At 44.7% G+C, this 15,134-nt stretch overlaps 1 long non-coding RNA gene across 2 annotated transcripts; it reads right to left on the bottom strand.

Moving 5' to 3' along the window:
• Positions 1-10,436: 10,436 nt before the first annotated feature.
• LOC113943838 lies at positions 10,437-14,783 on the bottom strand. 2 transcript variants are annotated; one of them, XR_003526472.1, is made up of 4 exons: positions 14,630-14,783; positions 14,233-14,275; positions 12,217-13,254; positions 10,437-10,582 (listed from the first exon to the last, which is right to left on the bottom strand). It is a non-coding gene; the product is annotated as an uncharacterized LOC113943838 (long non-coding RNA). The 2 variants fall into 2 exon arrangements; XR_003526470.1 differs by having other exon boundaries at positions 12,217-14,275.
• Positions 14,784-15,134: the final 351 nt, after the last annotated feature.

Genomic DNA, 15,134 nt, shown 5'->3' with positions numbered 1-15,134 from the left:
ATCACAGAAGAGCTGGCAGTTCTTCCTGCTGAGTGTAATTCCTGGCTTCCTGCTGCTGAAAACTTATCCATTCATGGTGATGTGGTGGTTTAAGGCAGAGGCTCAAATACCAGATGTTTATCTTACCACCCTAAGACCTCTTGTGTAACACTCCTCCTGTCTTCCCCCAAACCAGTGAGACTGAACATCAAGGCTTCAGAGGCAGCTCCAGGACTTGTGCTGGCTGTGCATTCTTGCCAGGGGCCCATTGCCAGGGAATGGGAAACAATGGAGTTGCAGGGCTGGGCTCTGATAGATGTTGATCTGAAAAAAGTCTATTTAATAAACAAATAAACAAGATGTTACATCCCCACAAGCATTGTTAGCGGGGAAGCGGGTTGCTTGGGGAGCCTCAGTGCCATCTAGCATGTGCAGTTGGTCTATATTTAGTCCTTTGAAACTTCCCAGATAAAAGTTCTTTTAACGTGATCAGAAACCTTTGACCACCATAAAATACACAGTGAGGTTACATGTCCCCGCTTCCTCCCTGTTGCCGCAATACAGCCTCTCATACTTTGTGTTTGAATCATCAGGTTCCCAGTGCTAACACCCAGTCTCCAGCAGTGTTACTACACAGTAGGGAGACAGAACACGTGTTGGTTAAAGCCTGACAAAGCAACACTTGGATTTAGGTCAGGCACAGCAAACAGGAGTTACTTGTATGCTGTACCTGGCGCCCATTCAAACACAGAGCCTGATGAATTCACACTAGCCCAGACATGCAAATGGTATCTGCCCTTTCCCTTTCCACAGACATTTCTTCTCAGACAGTACCTTCAGCTCACTGTTTCTGTGCCCCCACAATTCAGGGCTGACATAGGGCATGTTTGCACCATCATTATACACGTGTCCCTCCCTTCTCAGTGCATCCACAGCAATGCTGCCCCTCACCTGCCCATCCACCATCCGACTCTGCTACAGCTGTGGCACAAAGCAGGCAGCTGACAGTGCTCAAACTCCAGCTGCACATCCTACACTGTCCAGATTGTCTAGCTGGGCCTCCTGCAGAACCAGGAAACCATCTGCTGGACCTCACACCTTCTGATGGACTGTCAGGACTCTCAGGGCATTCATCTGATGACGGTGACTTCACCTTTCATCCTCACGGTCTTTCAGACTTTGTCTCTCACCCCGCTGTTCCTTTATCCCTTCCCATTTTCCCCTGGCTGCAGTCGCTTCCTGGTGGTTGAAGCAGACTTTAGTTTCTGTTCCAGAGTTGGCAGAGGCTTTTAACTCTGCATTTAAGTCTGGATTTGCAGAGGTTTCAGTTTGTAATGCCTTAACTCCTTGTTCGCTGATTGTTGGAGTTGAATTTTGTCCTTTCTTGTCTTCTGGCCCAGCTCAAGGCCCCTTAGTGCAGCTGACTCTGCATTAATGAAGTTATGGAGAAACGTTATTAATTTTTTGATTAATGTAAGTATTATTATTTCATAATGAATGCATGATTACTTTACACATTTATAGGGATTATATTTACCTATACTTTATATTCAAAATAGAAAAGTACAAATATCACAAGTAAAATACAGATGAATTTATCCATAAAGTATTTCTCAGCTTTGCCAACTCCTGATGGAAAAGAGATTAAATCAGACTAAGAATGCAGTAATCTCACCTACAAATTTAAGACTGACTTGGTGGTAGATTACATACGCACCAGGGATCACTTGGGATTAGGTAGCATCTTGAGTATATTGTCAGGCTGTACCAGAAACCAATTTAGCACAGCTCTATTTGTTCTTCAGCTTGTACTCAAAGTTTAACTTGTATACGCCTCAGTCTTGAAATTATTTTAAATGCTTCTATTAAAAACATATGCGAGCTGGGCACAGTCAACCACAGAATGACTTCTCTGAGACATGTCCTAAGTGCTGGGATTCCTCAGCAGCTTTCAGGCTGTTCTGGAGGGAAACACACAGCTCCTCTCTACAGCACACGCCCCCCTTGGCTTCTGCACCTGCATGTGGGTCTGGAAGGCCGAGGTCGTAGGATGCAATAACTCTGGTCTTCCCAATTTTCTCTGCTCAGTGCTTTAGAACAGTGAACTAGTGTGGGTTTTCTTCACATCGCTAATTTATGTTGGTTCTCACATGCTTGGGCATCCCCTCAGTAGCAGCCAGAGTAACTTCCCAGCCCTGGTATTTTCAGTGCATGTCTGGAATTTTGGAATGGGGTGGTGAATTTGGACCCTTGTATGCTGCAGTTGTTGATTTGCTTCTTGCCTTTTCTACTTCAGTTGTGTATTTGCATAAAAATTAAGAATCCTGGTGGGTATTTTTAGTGCAGGATCCAGGGCTTTGGGCTTTTTCTTAGGTTTAGATGGGGGACTCTGAGTTCTTTGTTATCCAGAGCATTGTCTGTACAGTTGCCATACATTAAAGGAGCTGGAATAAAATCAGCGCAATATCCAGTTTCACCCAAATGAGGTTGTTGAGCAGGATCCAGAAGATCTGTATCCACAGAAGGCAAACACAGTATTTGAACAGAAACAAAGCCTGCGATTTATTTCATTATTTACCAAGTGCTGCCATGGTGCTCAGTACTATATAAACATTCCCTGCCCCGGGTTATTAATACTACCAGGCACAGGCAGGTTCAAGAATCAAAACACCTTATATTAAATATTCCCAGAACGAAAGCTGTAAGGACAAGTTAAAAGGACAAAGTTCTCCGTAGAGGAATCCTGTTAATGAAGTTTCAGACTTCAAAAATAGCTACGTGTTCCAAAAAGAAGAAGTTCACATTTCAGGACCTAACTCTCCACCCATCCCATACAACAACCCCTCACTGACTATTGCTGTAACACATTTCTGCCCTGTTCAGTGTGTGAGGGATGCCAGCATGGCCTTTTTGTTGTACCATAAGGAACATCCAGCCCCCCTAACAAATATGGAGAACTAGTAGGAGATCAGATTTTGGGGGTTACACTACATAGTGATCCCATATTTAGGGCGAACAAGAAAGTTTTGGTCTTTAGACTGCATAGCTCTGGAAATGCTGGGGAGTCACTGCAGGGTCCCCAGCATATGTTGTCAGTGGGTGAACAGTAAAAGGGAAAATGTTCAGGAAGAATGAAAGGTCACATCTTTACCTCTTACAGAAGGACTAAAAGATGCAAGCTATTTGGAGGCACCTGGCAGAAGAAAAAAAAATGAGTGTTTTACTTAGATATAACTTAAAAACATTATAAATTCTTGAGAAAGGCTGGGAAAATTGTACTTAAACGCATCAGGTTGAAATGACCCCAAAGGTATACAATTGCTTGATGAAAACATCAATCATTTTTAAAAAAATTGTGTATGCATGCTTTAGGTCAGTGAAGATTACATCTTACGTAAGGCCACTCAAAAGACAGAGCTCTCACAAGAATTACAAATTATTCTGGGCCCATGAAAATCATCCTGGTTTTAATTACAATATTAAAGACAAATCCACAAAGTTGTAAGTTCTGCTGGCAAGCAATCATTATAAATCTGGACAAGGGATCACATAGAAATTGTAAATAAGGGCTGTGAGAGATTTCAGTACTAGCTATTTTTGTCTTTAGAAATGTTTTTCATTTCAAAAAGTCATCAGCACTTCTGCTCAGCCAAAACTTGCTCATAAGACTAACCGGGATTTCTGAACATAAACTGCCCTTAAAAGGATACTGTCAACTCCCAACTAGTCAGTTTTGAGAAGAATTTTAAAGATGTTTCAGTACGTGAATCCCTGGGGTGATGCCTGTCCTTTTGTCACAGTACTTCACCTTTTTTCCTCAGTGCTTTATCTTGCCCTTTTGCAGCTTCAAAGGCATCACACAAGCTCAGGGAACCAGAAAATAGGGAGGTGAAACTGAGAGCCTGGAAAGCATTGTCAAATGCTGAAAACAAGCCAGGGGAGCTAAACAAAGAAATGAAAAGGTATCTCTCCTTTTATTAACTTTCAGTTCCAGGAATTGTTTGGAAAAGAGAGAAAAATGTCAGGTAATGATGCTCCTGCAATTTAGAGTTTAATTACAGCCAATACTGCAATAAAGAGAGGGAAGATGGACAAAATGAAAATTCTCTTCTGATATTAAGATGACTTTAAAAAATACTTTTAAAAAGACAAAAATTCAGACAAAGCAAGAGTTCAGCATGTTGTGGAACAGACATACAATATAGTTCCTATATCCTGGCACTTTAAACCAGAAGTTTGTTACAAATATCATGATCCAATGCCATGAGTTGTTGGAGGTGATAGTTACACTGACTTCAGGGGGTACTGAGGGCCAAACTGGGAGAGGAGTCCCTCAGATCATCAGACAAGAGTTGTACAAGTCTGTAACGCATTTTATTATATTACATTTGTGTCAGCAGTCCTATCCTCCCAGTGGGATTTGCGCAGCTGGGTCCTTCATCTCGCAGGGACCCTCAATCATAGCAAAAAATATCTTTCAGTAAAGCTGTCAGGATTCAAACACTGTTGCCCCTCTGAAACGAACCTGAATCCTACTGGGACCTTTGTTTGGCCTTTCCTTACCTTCTGCATTTGCTTGAGAAGAGCTGCAAGGACAGCCCCAAGAAACAGCCCCAGCAAGCCTTGCCCAGTCTGACACCAGCTTTATTCCAGATGAAGAGGTTTGGAGCTGGTGATCCAGATCAGCCAAGCAAGATGAATCCCATGCATAAACAGCAGCTTGCATGTGAGCCTGTCATTACAGGCTCTTCCCATATAACTTCAGCTGTCTAACATGGAATGACGAGTAGGCAAAAGCACCTTTGGAGGTGCCATGTCTCCTGTTGACTCAGCGAGATGACTAAACTCCTCACTGGTGCCTACAGTCAGGCTGGCCATGTTCCCCCTCCCACTGTGCCAATCCCTCCCTAGGCAGTTTTCCACATACAGCAGGCAACTCACATGCTACATATACATCACTGGTGGTGTCTGCTGATATCTCAGAGACAATTATAAAATAGTCACTTGGAAATGGCAGAGTTTCTTAAAGAGGCCGCCAAAGTTAACCCTTCTCCTTTGCTTTCTTCTTTCCATTTGTCTTCTCAGCCGCTCTCATTGTTGTCTAGCATTTGGCACTGCTGTAAAAGTTGTTACGCCACAGTGTTTCAAAAAATAAGATAATCTTCTGCTCTGTTTTATAGTGGGTCCATTCATGAAGACCAGAACTTTCTATCCTGCAATGTCAGAGTTAATATCCCTGAGATATTCTACTATTCCACAGCTGTAAAAAAGAAGCCAAAGCAAACCTAAAAGAATTTAGCATGGAAAACATATTGCAGCTTTAGTGACACACTGGGCTTTTGTTTAGGTTTCTTTATTATGATGAGTCATAGTATGTAAACTTCTCATGCAGTGATTGAAGTCATGTGTCTGCTTTATTTTAGCTTTGGAAACAGCAGCAATGCCTTTGAGAAAGGACCTCAGAAGTCCTGAAAGCCAAGGTACCCTCATAAGCACTGTGCTGCTTTTTCACCCTTTGGCTAGAAAACAGAGGGGTAGATTCTCCAGACCAGCCCTTTCCACATTAGGCCTTCCTTTTAAGACCCTGGCATTTGGAATGCTGTTAGCAAGAAAAGGATGTCTTGTTCTGTGTCCGTCTGCCCTGCCTTGAGCAGAAGTGAGCCATGCACAGGTGAAACCAGCAGAGCTCTGTTAGTGCTGGTACTTCCACTGCTACTTTTATTACTGGAGCTGTTCCAACCCCTTCAGCAGGGTTAGGGTGAATGGAGTTCAAAATCAGCTTCCCACCTCTCTCCTCACCTTTCAGCTGGGTCCTACAGAAGACTTAAACTAAGCAGAGAGATTTCCACTGCTCTCATTCCCCAGGTGAGTGTCCTGCAGTGCAGCTCTGCAGTCCTGCTCATGGAGAGGAGGGGTGGAAACGGAGACGGGAGACTCCCCTGGTTCAGTAAGTGCAATGCCCATCCTTGCAGGTATAAAAGGGCAGCAGTGCAGTCATCTATATAAAGAATGTTCTTCAGAGGGGTCATGTATAAACTGCCTGATGGCAAGGGTATCAAATGAAGGTCGAGCATCAGAGACCTTTAGGCTATTACGAAATATGACTCATGGATTAGTTAACTGCCTGTCAGATTTTCCATTATGAAACTTTAACCACAGCCCATATCTGCACAGCACCAACACCTGTAGAAGTACAAACAAACAAGTGGTTATGTATGCATTTGCACTGAAGTGGGTCAGGAGATGTGCTATGGTATCAAGAGAAGCTTTTTCCTTAGTTACAAACTATTAGCTAAGGAATAAAAATGAGAGGAGGGGACAAGATGCTATGAGAGTAAAAAAAGCTGTTTTGAAGTACTTATTTGCCAAAGATTCTGCAAGATAAATCTTTTCAGTTTAACTATATCAGATAAATCAACCTAAAAGTTCCCCTCTACAAAATACCATTATTTTAGCCATGATGAACATCAGTGCTTCCTAATCCAAGCATTTGCTTTTCCAATTCCCCTGGATGGCATGAGCAGATGTGAAAAAGCAACTATTCCTGCTCTGGAAAATGATTATTTAGACACCAAACTAAGAAAGAAGGATTTAAAAAATTATTTCCGAAAATCAGTAAGATGTAGCCATTTAGTGGAAGACCCTCATATGTCTCTCATCAGCCATGACACCTGGCTGCTTCGAGATGGCTGTAAATTCAAAAAGGCAGAAGATGTGCTCTGAAGGTTTCCCACAGGAAGTGGGGCTTTTGACCTGTGTGTCACCACTTTGATGGACTCCACAGGTGAGATTCAGCTCACCTGTGGAGATTTTAGATGTCTGCAGTGTCTATCTCTACACATCTGAGCCTGTTGCCCCATAGGCAATTTAAAGGTATGTCTTATCTGATCTATTTTAAATACCTACTTTGGGATGAGATGATTCTTGACCTCTGAGTGCCTTTTTCTCTGCTGTAGCTGAAAGAGGGGCCTGAGATGACTTGGCTGGAGATCCTTCCATGTCCATCTACATGATGAACCTGCCTGAATGCTCTGCCCCCACAAGGCTGGTAATTCATGTGAAATGAGCAGGTTAACACTGCTCCTTGCTATTGCAATATTTTGTCCACATCGCAAAAACACCACCACATCTGGCACAAATGAATCCTCAGAGGCTGCCTAGAGGCTACTGATTAAGGAGGAAACCTGAACCACTTAGATATATTTCATCACCACATTGTCTTCTTGCCTCTAGAGATGTTCCAGATCACAATTTAGGTATGGAGTTCTCACTCCTCCTACCACTGTGGTGTCTAATCTGTGAAGATAGAAGTCTCCATTTCCATGCCTTGTCAGTCCAGCTCATTTCAGGAACACTACATTCATTTAAATGTTAAACTGCTGCTCTACAAGAAGTTCAGAAGATATAAACTGTAAGGCAGAATGAAAACAATTCAGTCTCAAGAAGTGAATACTGAGAAGGGGCAGAATAGCAGCACACAAATATATAAAAAGCAGTTGCAAAGAGGAAGGAAATAAACTACTTTTCCTGTTTACTATGAATAGGCTAGAAGTGATGAGTACAGGGAGACTTAAGTTACTTCACAGCGAGGTGACACACAACAAGCCATGCAGCCACTTCTTGGAGCTGAAAACCACCATCTTTTAGACAAGGGGGAAGTCACCAAGAGCTGCTGTCTCAGAGAGAGGCAGCAGCAGCTCCTGCTTCCCTGCAGGCACTGAGCTGCCTGCCTCAGAAAGGGGTGGGAGGGTTTCAGCTCCACTGTGTCCGTGGGTGTCTGAAAGGAGCCAGGAGCCCTTGGCTCACTAAGCAGCTTTTCAGTCCCAGCATGAAGCAGGGGTTCCTGCCTCACAGCTGAGGAGCAGTGGCTGTGCTGACATGACAGCATCCTGGGGCCCTGCCCCTTAGGAGAAGACAACTGCTGCCAGGGTTGGGAGCTCTACCCCAGTTTGGGCATGGAGTTGGTGTTCTGGACATCCAGTTCAATGAGCATCCATCCAGAGTGGATGGATATATTTAGTCTTAAGGCAGTGTGGTGGACTAGATGTCTCAAAACCCCTTTACCTTTAATGATTTAAGTGGAAAGGTTGCAGTGTGTATGCTGAAGCCTGAGCTAAGCCTCTTACAATGGAGAATTGGGTTTGGTTCATGATTTAGGTCTTTTAGTTCCTGGCAGGGCACAGCAAGGATTGCTGGCAGCAAGGGCAGCAGATCCCTTAGGGCTGGGGACTGGGACTGCAGGGGAATTCCCATCAGAGCAGGGTCTGGCAGCCCAGGCCATTCCCATTCCCCATCCAGGTGCAGCTGGGGGCAGCCTCAGGCACTGGGCACCTCCCCAGCTCAGGGACAGCCATGGCTGGGACAGGTCGTGGGCCCATGGCCAGGCAGGGCAGGGCTGTGGGGAGCTGGAGACCAGCACTGCTGTGGAGCTGGGGGTATCCTCGGGACTCTGACAGTCCCACAGGCCTTTCTGAGCTGCCATCACACTCTCTGGTCAGTGACTCTAGAGGATTTTCAAAGAAGACTCTAATGCTACATTTATGTTACATAACATAAAAGTTACATTTGGTATTTGGAAATAGTAATTAGAAAAGGTTTACAGAAACCAAAATGAGAAACATTAGTGCCTTCTTCAAAGTATAATACTAATACTGATTAATATAGGAGCCATCTTGACTAGGTGCCTGTTTTGATTTAGGCAATTATTAGCTTACCAGTTCAAACCAGTTCACAATGAGAATTCACAGAATCCAAGATTTACTGATGTGCCTCCTCCCTTTCTTCTTGCTGCTATAAGTCTTTCTTCTTTTGTCTTCACCTTCTGTTCCTTTGAGCTTGCCTACAAGAGAAAGGCACACTCATAAAATTACAATCTGCTTGTAAACCAATAGTTAACTCCAGGCATTCATTCAAAGAGGGGCAGTAGGTGGATACTCATGACTTTTTCCTACAGAACATCGTCATACTACAATTTTCTTGGCAAAGGACTCAATTTTTAATACCTGTAGGAACAGAGTGGGAGCCAGGATCCTCTCCTGCCCTGTGAGTGCTGTGGACTGGGATGCCCTGGCAGGAAAAAGGCTGCAGTGGGCATCATCCGCTTCACAGCCCGTCTCAGAACACAGCGACAGCTGTGGCTGCTGCTTTGGTGGGACCAGCTACCTCTGCCCAGTAGACTGAGGCTCTTGCTGAGGTCAAGACTATGCCCCCAGCTTTTCACTCCCATTTGGAGGACACAATGGGCAGAAGAAGCTGCTGGACTCTCTTCATTCTGGTGTAGGGAAATTTATTGCTTTGCAAGTTCTTCCTGTTCCTAATTGACCTGATCTAAACTGAAATAAGCCATTTGTATTCCTGCAAAGGAATACCAGGGAGTCCACATGGCCTTTTGCCCAGGTTTAACATAATTTCTTTAAAGCAAACTGCAAATTAATAGTAGTGCAACTTTCCTGTGCAGGCAAGCCCTCAATCTAATTGTAACATGGAAAACAGCATTTGTGAAGACAAAGCAGTGCATAAACTTGGGGAGTGAGAAAGGGAGGCAAGGTAATTTGGAGTCTAGTGGGGACAATGGAGAGATCTGAATGTAGAGAGATAAAAGTGATTAAGGTTTTTAAAATCAAAGCTAGCAAGGAATCTAGGGATATGAAAAATAGAGCCCAACTCAGAAATTTTCAATGTTCATAGAACTGCCATATTCTTTCCATTCATTCTTCCAGTCAGGACAACCACCCTTGTCATTTTAGTCAAAAAATACCCTCCCTTCCACCCTCTACAACCCTCTACAACTCTGAGCCACAGAAAAAGTCCAGCATGGTTCTGACAGTGCACAAGATGGAGCATTCAGTTAGTGCTGCCTCTCAGTAACAATATTAATACTTGAAAATCTATCTCACTTAATAAGGAGAAACGCTGGGCATTCCCCAGATAGCTGAGGCCATCCACCCAACGTGAGCACTCCTGGCAGCTGCACCATGTTGCACAACCACCATCTGCAAAGGTCAAAGCTTGCCAGGTGCTCACACCTGGCAGCAGAAGTCAAACCCCTGCACACAGGAGGGGAGAGAGCTAGTAAGGCCCTTCCTCGAAAACCCGGGATGTATCTACTCCATCTCTCACATGTAGCCAGGGAAAATCCTCCACAGCCAAGAGAGGTGTACAGCAGACAGAGGGACTTGTTGGCAAAGCAGGGATATTTAGCTGGGACATGGGGTGGAGGCTGGGAGTGAGGGTCTGGATATCCCATCAGGCTCTGGAGGAGTGTCTTCTTGGGGGCTCAGGGAGGAGGGAGGGGGAGGAAGCCTCTCCTGCTGCAGTTCTACACTCCTCTGGACCCAGGCAAGCAAGGCAGCCCCAGCAGGCAGGCAGGCCAGTCCTTTTTTTGGGCTAAGCATGTAACACAGCAGGCTCACAGCAAGCAGCATGGATGTATCTTTGCTGTTCTGCTCACTCTTGCCTCAAAAGGGGACCATCTTTGTCTTGTCTCCCATTCCTTTGCCTCTATTCTGCTGCCATTTCAGTGATAGCCTTGGGTGGCAGTCCTGTGCCCTGACTCCAGCTCAAGAAGTATCTCCTGTGTGAAAGTCATGGACTCATTCTTCCTCTGTCATGTAACAAGAAGAAATAAGGACAAGACTATGCTTGTGCTTCCTCAGTTCCCACAGAAACCTGTGACTTCTTGTTCTTGTCACTAAACCATTACAGAAAATAAAAATAGGACTTCATTTAAAAAAAAAGAGAGAAAGAGAAGCTGCTTCAGATAAGGACTATTATATGTTTGAAATGGCCAAATTCTCTCTGTGTATCCCTGTTCTAGAGTCATAGCTTATAAAACTTTCTGTCTCCTTTCTCACAGCCTCTGCTGTCTGTAAACAGTCTTTAGTGGTTTTTCAGGACAAGATGTGAATGTCTTTGAAGCTTTAGAACACGCTCCAGGCATCTTTTCAGAGATTCATCGCGAATCTGCTCTTCATCAAGCCCTCTCCAATCAATTGTGTACATTCTATCTACCAGTCTGTGAGTGTAAAGAGAAAAGGGAAGGAGAGCCAGCAATGCTTGGGTGGCAATACACTAGCCAAAGAACAGAGTAGTTCTTAATCAGATTGCCTTTTAATTCTTCAGGTGAGTTTAAGGCATTATGTCCTCTCTGAGACTTAGGATAGATGTACACTCAGCAAAGGCAATGACAGAAAAAAATGTTGCAGCATAGTGGAAAATTTTGTAAATATTCTATCAATGCTGTCCAGGCACAGTTTAATAATAATGTTTTTATTAGTAGTAACTTCCTTTATTACTTAGATTTTATATCAAAACAGAGTCAGAAGGACAAAAACAAATAAAAAAACCCTGTGCACATTTTGGCTAAAATACCTGATGTAATTCTACAGGCAACATAAAATTCTGCCCAGATTTTCCTGAGATTCCCCCCTGAGTTCCATGGCTTGTGTAACGGGCACCCAGTGCACTCCTTTCCCAAGAAAGTGTGGGTGCACATCCTGTGCTCTCATCCTGTTCTGCCCCTGCCTACCCAGAGAAGGAGGCTGTGGCTCCACAGAGGCTCCTTCAGCAGCAGCTCCAGGCTCCTGTTGTCCGTGCCTGGGGCTGGTTACCCCTCTCATGTTGGACTGGTAGAGGCACTTGTGATGCCTCCCTGCCAGACTGATCCAGTTGAAAAATAGCACCCTCTCCACACCAGTTTATTTGAGTCTGAAATGAGCTGGGCATGCAGAGTGAGATGGGGACTACATCAGCTGGCAATGCCAGTGTGAGAAATCCTTGGCTAACACTGAGTTAGGGCACATGTATGGTAGGAAATATTCACTAAACTGACAAAACTGATCGACCACAACCCAATATCCCACACACATTTACCAGGGCAGAGAGTTGATGTAGGCAGGGTTTTTTTTTCTACGCCTACAAACAGAGTTATTTTAAATTCAGATCAGTTCCTTCATTGACTGCACAGACTGGCATCACTAACAGCTGTACTGGGACAAAAGAGGGGACACCTGGGGGACAGGAACAAATGGCAGGTGCTGGGAACTGCCTACACCAGTCCTGCTGCCAACAGAAATGTCTGAACAGAGACAGCTTTTCAAATGAGAGGAACCTGGTAAAGCTGTCCAATGCAACAAACCTAGTTTTGTTTTGAAGTTAGAGGAAAGGTGCCAGCTTTAACAATGCTTTTCCATTTTATTCTGCTGCATAATTTTTTACGTAGATTATTTTAAAACTTACCCAAAGAGTCCAAAGAGTTTTGTAGCCACTGCTGTAGGGAAATGCAGACTTTTTAGTGAAGGCTTCACCAGCAGTACCATCAATGGTTGCATGTGCTTCTTTTTTTCATGTTATTCCTCCAAATCAGTAAAATTGTGCCTTTTGACTCCTAAAACCATCCACAGAACTTTGGGAACTGATCAGATGGAGCATGTAAAAATTATGCTGTTAAAGACAGATTTCTGATGTTACTGAGAGATATATGCTGTTGACCAAAGACTCTTTCCAAGTCCCTCTGCTAACCTGTGGCTGGACAACATTGAAGTTATATTTTTATTGCCCTGCTTACAATATGAAAGACTCACACAAATATTGTATCATACTCATAAGCAGCTCTGTAGAGCAAGAAACAAGTTTTCAGTACTGCAACCTGAGAATTACATCCATGGTAGGATTTATTTTGTATCACACTCTGGATTTCAGGGCCTGAGTTGCTTTATGATTAGTAAAATATCTCCTTTCCTTAGAAGTGAGGCCATAGTTCTGTAAGATGAGAAATCTGCTTGCTAAGATGGTTAGTATCGTATGACCTGTTGATAGTTTCAAAACAGATAAGGAAGCTCATGTACACAAGGTCAGTATCTATCAGTGTTGGATATAAATATTCTAAAAGGCAGATACAACTTCATAAACAATGTTGACTTCACAGCCCACAAGTGTTTGGTGGTAGCTGGTGACACTGTTTTCCTAATGCAACCTCCTCTACACCCAGAAAGCTGTATTTCTGGCTATTTGGGGGTTAACAGTGTAGCCTTTCAGTAGGACTACCAGAGGAGGCTCTGCAGGTGAAGGAACAGCAAATTTGGGAATCCTGCTAGGATTTGAGTGTCCAAACACCTGGCAGTGTCAGGTTTTAAGCAGTTTTGGTTGAGCCCATCAATAAAAACTTGCTGAGTTTAACAGTAAGCAGGGTTTGTGAGGACTCCAGTGTTGGTTTAGTGCTTGACTCAGGTACTCAGGAGCTGCTCAGCTTCCTCCAGGGAATTGTGTCTGACTCAGCTGTGGAAGAATAAAAGTGAAACCAAGAATACATGGTCCTGCCTAGTGCAGATGGCAACTTAATAACAGAGGGGAAAATTGATTTCCCCAAGAACTGACTTTCCTGACTGCAGGATCAGGGTTTAAATTGCTATGATACTTCTAAAACTTGCACAGCAAAGAATTAATTAATGTTATTTTCTAGTGCATATGAATTATCTCAAACAATGCCCTTGTTTATAAAAGCACTGAAGACACTGCAGGGATGTAAACCTTGCAGAATTGTTCAGAAATTAGAATTGTCTCCAAAGCAGTAAGAAGAAAAGGAATTAAAAGATTTATTTGAAACTTGCTTTCAGAAAAACCCCACAAAATTTGGGCCTCCATCCAGTAATAGTTTTTTAAAAGAATACAGAAACTTTTTCTTTTTTCCTTTTAACTGTCAGGCAGCCTCAGTGAAGACACCTGCAAGGTTTTAAATTATATAAATAGGTGCACATGGGGAAGAAATACAAATATAAATCTTTAACTCTGGAGTTGTAGATGGATGAAGGAGCATTGTGGAAGAGTGAAGGAGAGAACTGGGAAATGTTTTGTTTAAGGCCAGACCCTGTCCTGTACAGAACTGACAGGTTTGTCTGTGAGAAGATGTTTTGCTCATGTAAGGATTTGTTTGTGGATGTTTAAACCTTGCAGGGCTTAATTTCTGGAATGGGAGGACTTTGGTTCTAGCACTCCAACTTTAAGGGCAGGAAAACCTAAGCAGAGATTAGCTTTATGTGTGAGTACTGTGGAAAAGTTTTGTCTTTCTTTTGAATCCCACGGTGAATCCAGCCATCCTTCTGGAGTTTAAATCTTCCCTATGCTCTCTTGTTGGAGGAGGGAAATGGAGGAATAATTGCTATGTGTGGATCAAGGACAACCAAACTCATGTCCTTTTCCTTGGATACGTCAGTATGTCCTGACCCCCAGAGCATGTTTGTCAGGACTTTTACTGACCCAAATTCCAGGAAGTGGCTTCAGTGTTTTCTGTGTCAGCAGGCTGTGATGGAAGGGAAGGCGGTTATTTATATACTTTTCTTTTTAAAGACAGGCATTTAAATGCTTATTATTTGACTGATGTTTACAGGCTAAGAGTCTGAATGAGTCCAAGGTGGGGCATTTTGGAGATGTAAGGGGAGGGTGAAACTGTCACCACAGGGAAAATGGGACTGCGGGGGGGAACCTTTGGCATCTCCTTTGATTTGACAACTAAAGGTGTTAGGGGGGAAAAAGATGCCGGATGTGTGCAATAACTCGTGTCGACCACCACCAGCAGCGTGTCGAGGTGAGCGGCTTGCAAGGATGTGCCCCGGGGCTCCGGGCAAAGGGAACTGTTTGAGCTGTGCAGACGCACAGGTTATGGTGTCCGCACCCGCGCTGAGGGCAGGTGGCGGAGCCCAGTGTGTTTCGGGGGGCAGCGACCCCTCCTCCCCTCACCCCCTCCCCCCCCCCAGCACCGCCATTACGCGCTGCGCCACTGCCCGGGGGAGGGGAGCGACAAGATGGTGGCGGCGCCTACCCACGTGACCCGGGCCCCGCTTCCTTTCAGAGTCGTCCGAGCCCCGCGCGCGCGGGCTCTCGCGAGAGCATCGAACAAAAGGACAGCGCGGCGGAGCGAAAGTGGGGCGGGGGGGGGTTCGTGATCTCGCGAGAACTCGCGGCCGCTCTCTCCACCACCCTGGAGGGAGCCGAGTGAGGAGGAAACCTCGCGGTATCTCCGGGAGGGGCCGCGCGGGCCCTGGCGCCCCGAAGTCTCGCGACAGCTCCGGGAACACCCCCTTCACTGTGCGCTGGGCTGCGCTGAGATCTCGCGAGAGCGCCGAGCCGGCGGGCGGAGTGAGGGGGGGCCGCCTGGGGGC

This window comes from Corapipo altera, unplaced genomic scaffold (assembly GCF_003945725.1).
Source record: "Corapipo altera isolate COAL_440 unplaced genomic scaffold, ASM394572v1 0, whole genome shotgun sequence".
NCBI classification, from domain to species: domain Eukaryota; kingdom Metazoa; phylum Chordata; class Aves; order Passeriformes; family Pipridae; genus Corapipo; species Corapipo altera.
The sequence above is the reverse complement of the archived record's forward strand: the minus strand, read 5'-3'. Positions and strand labels throughout refer to the sequence as shown.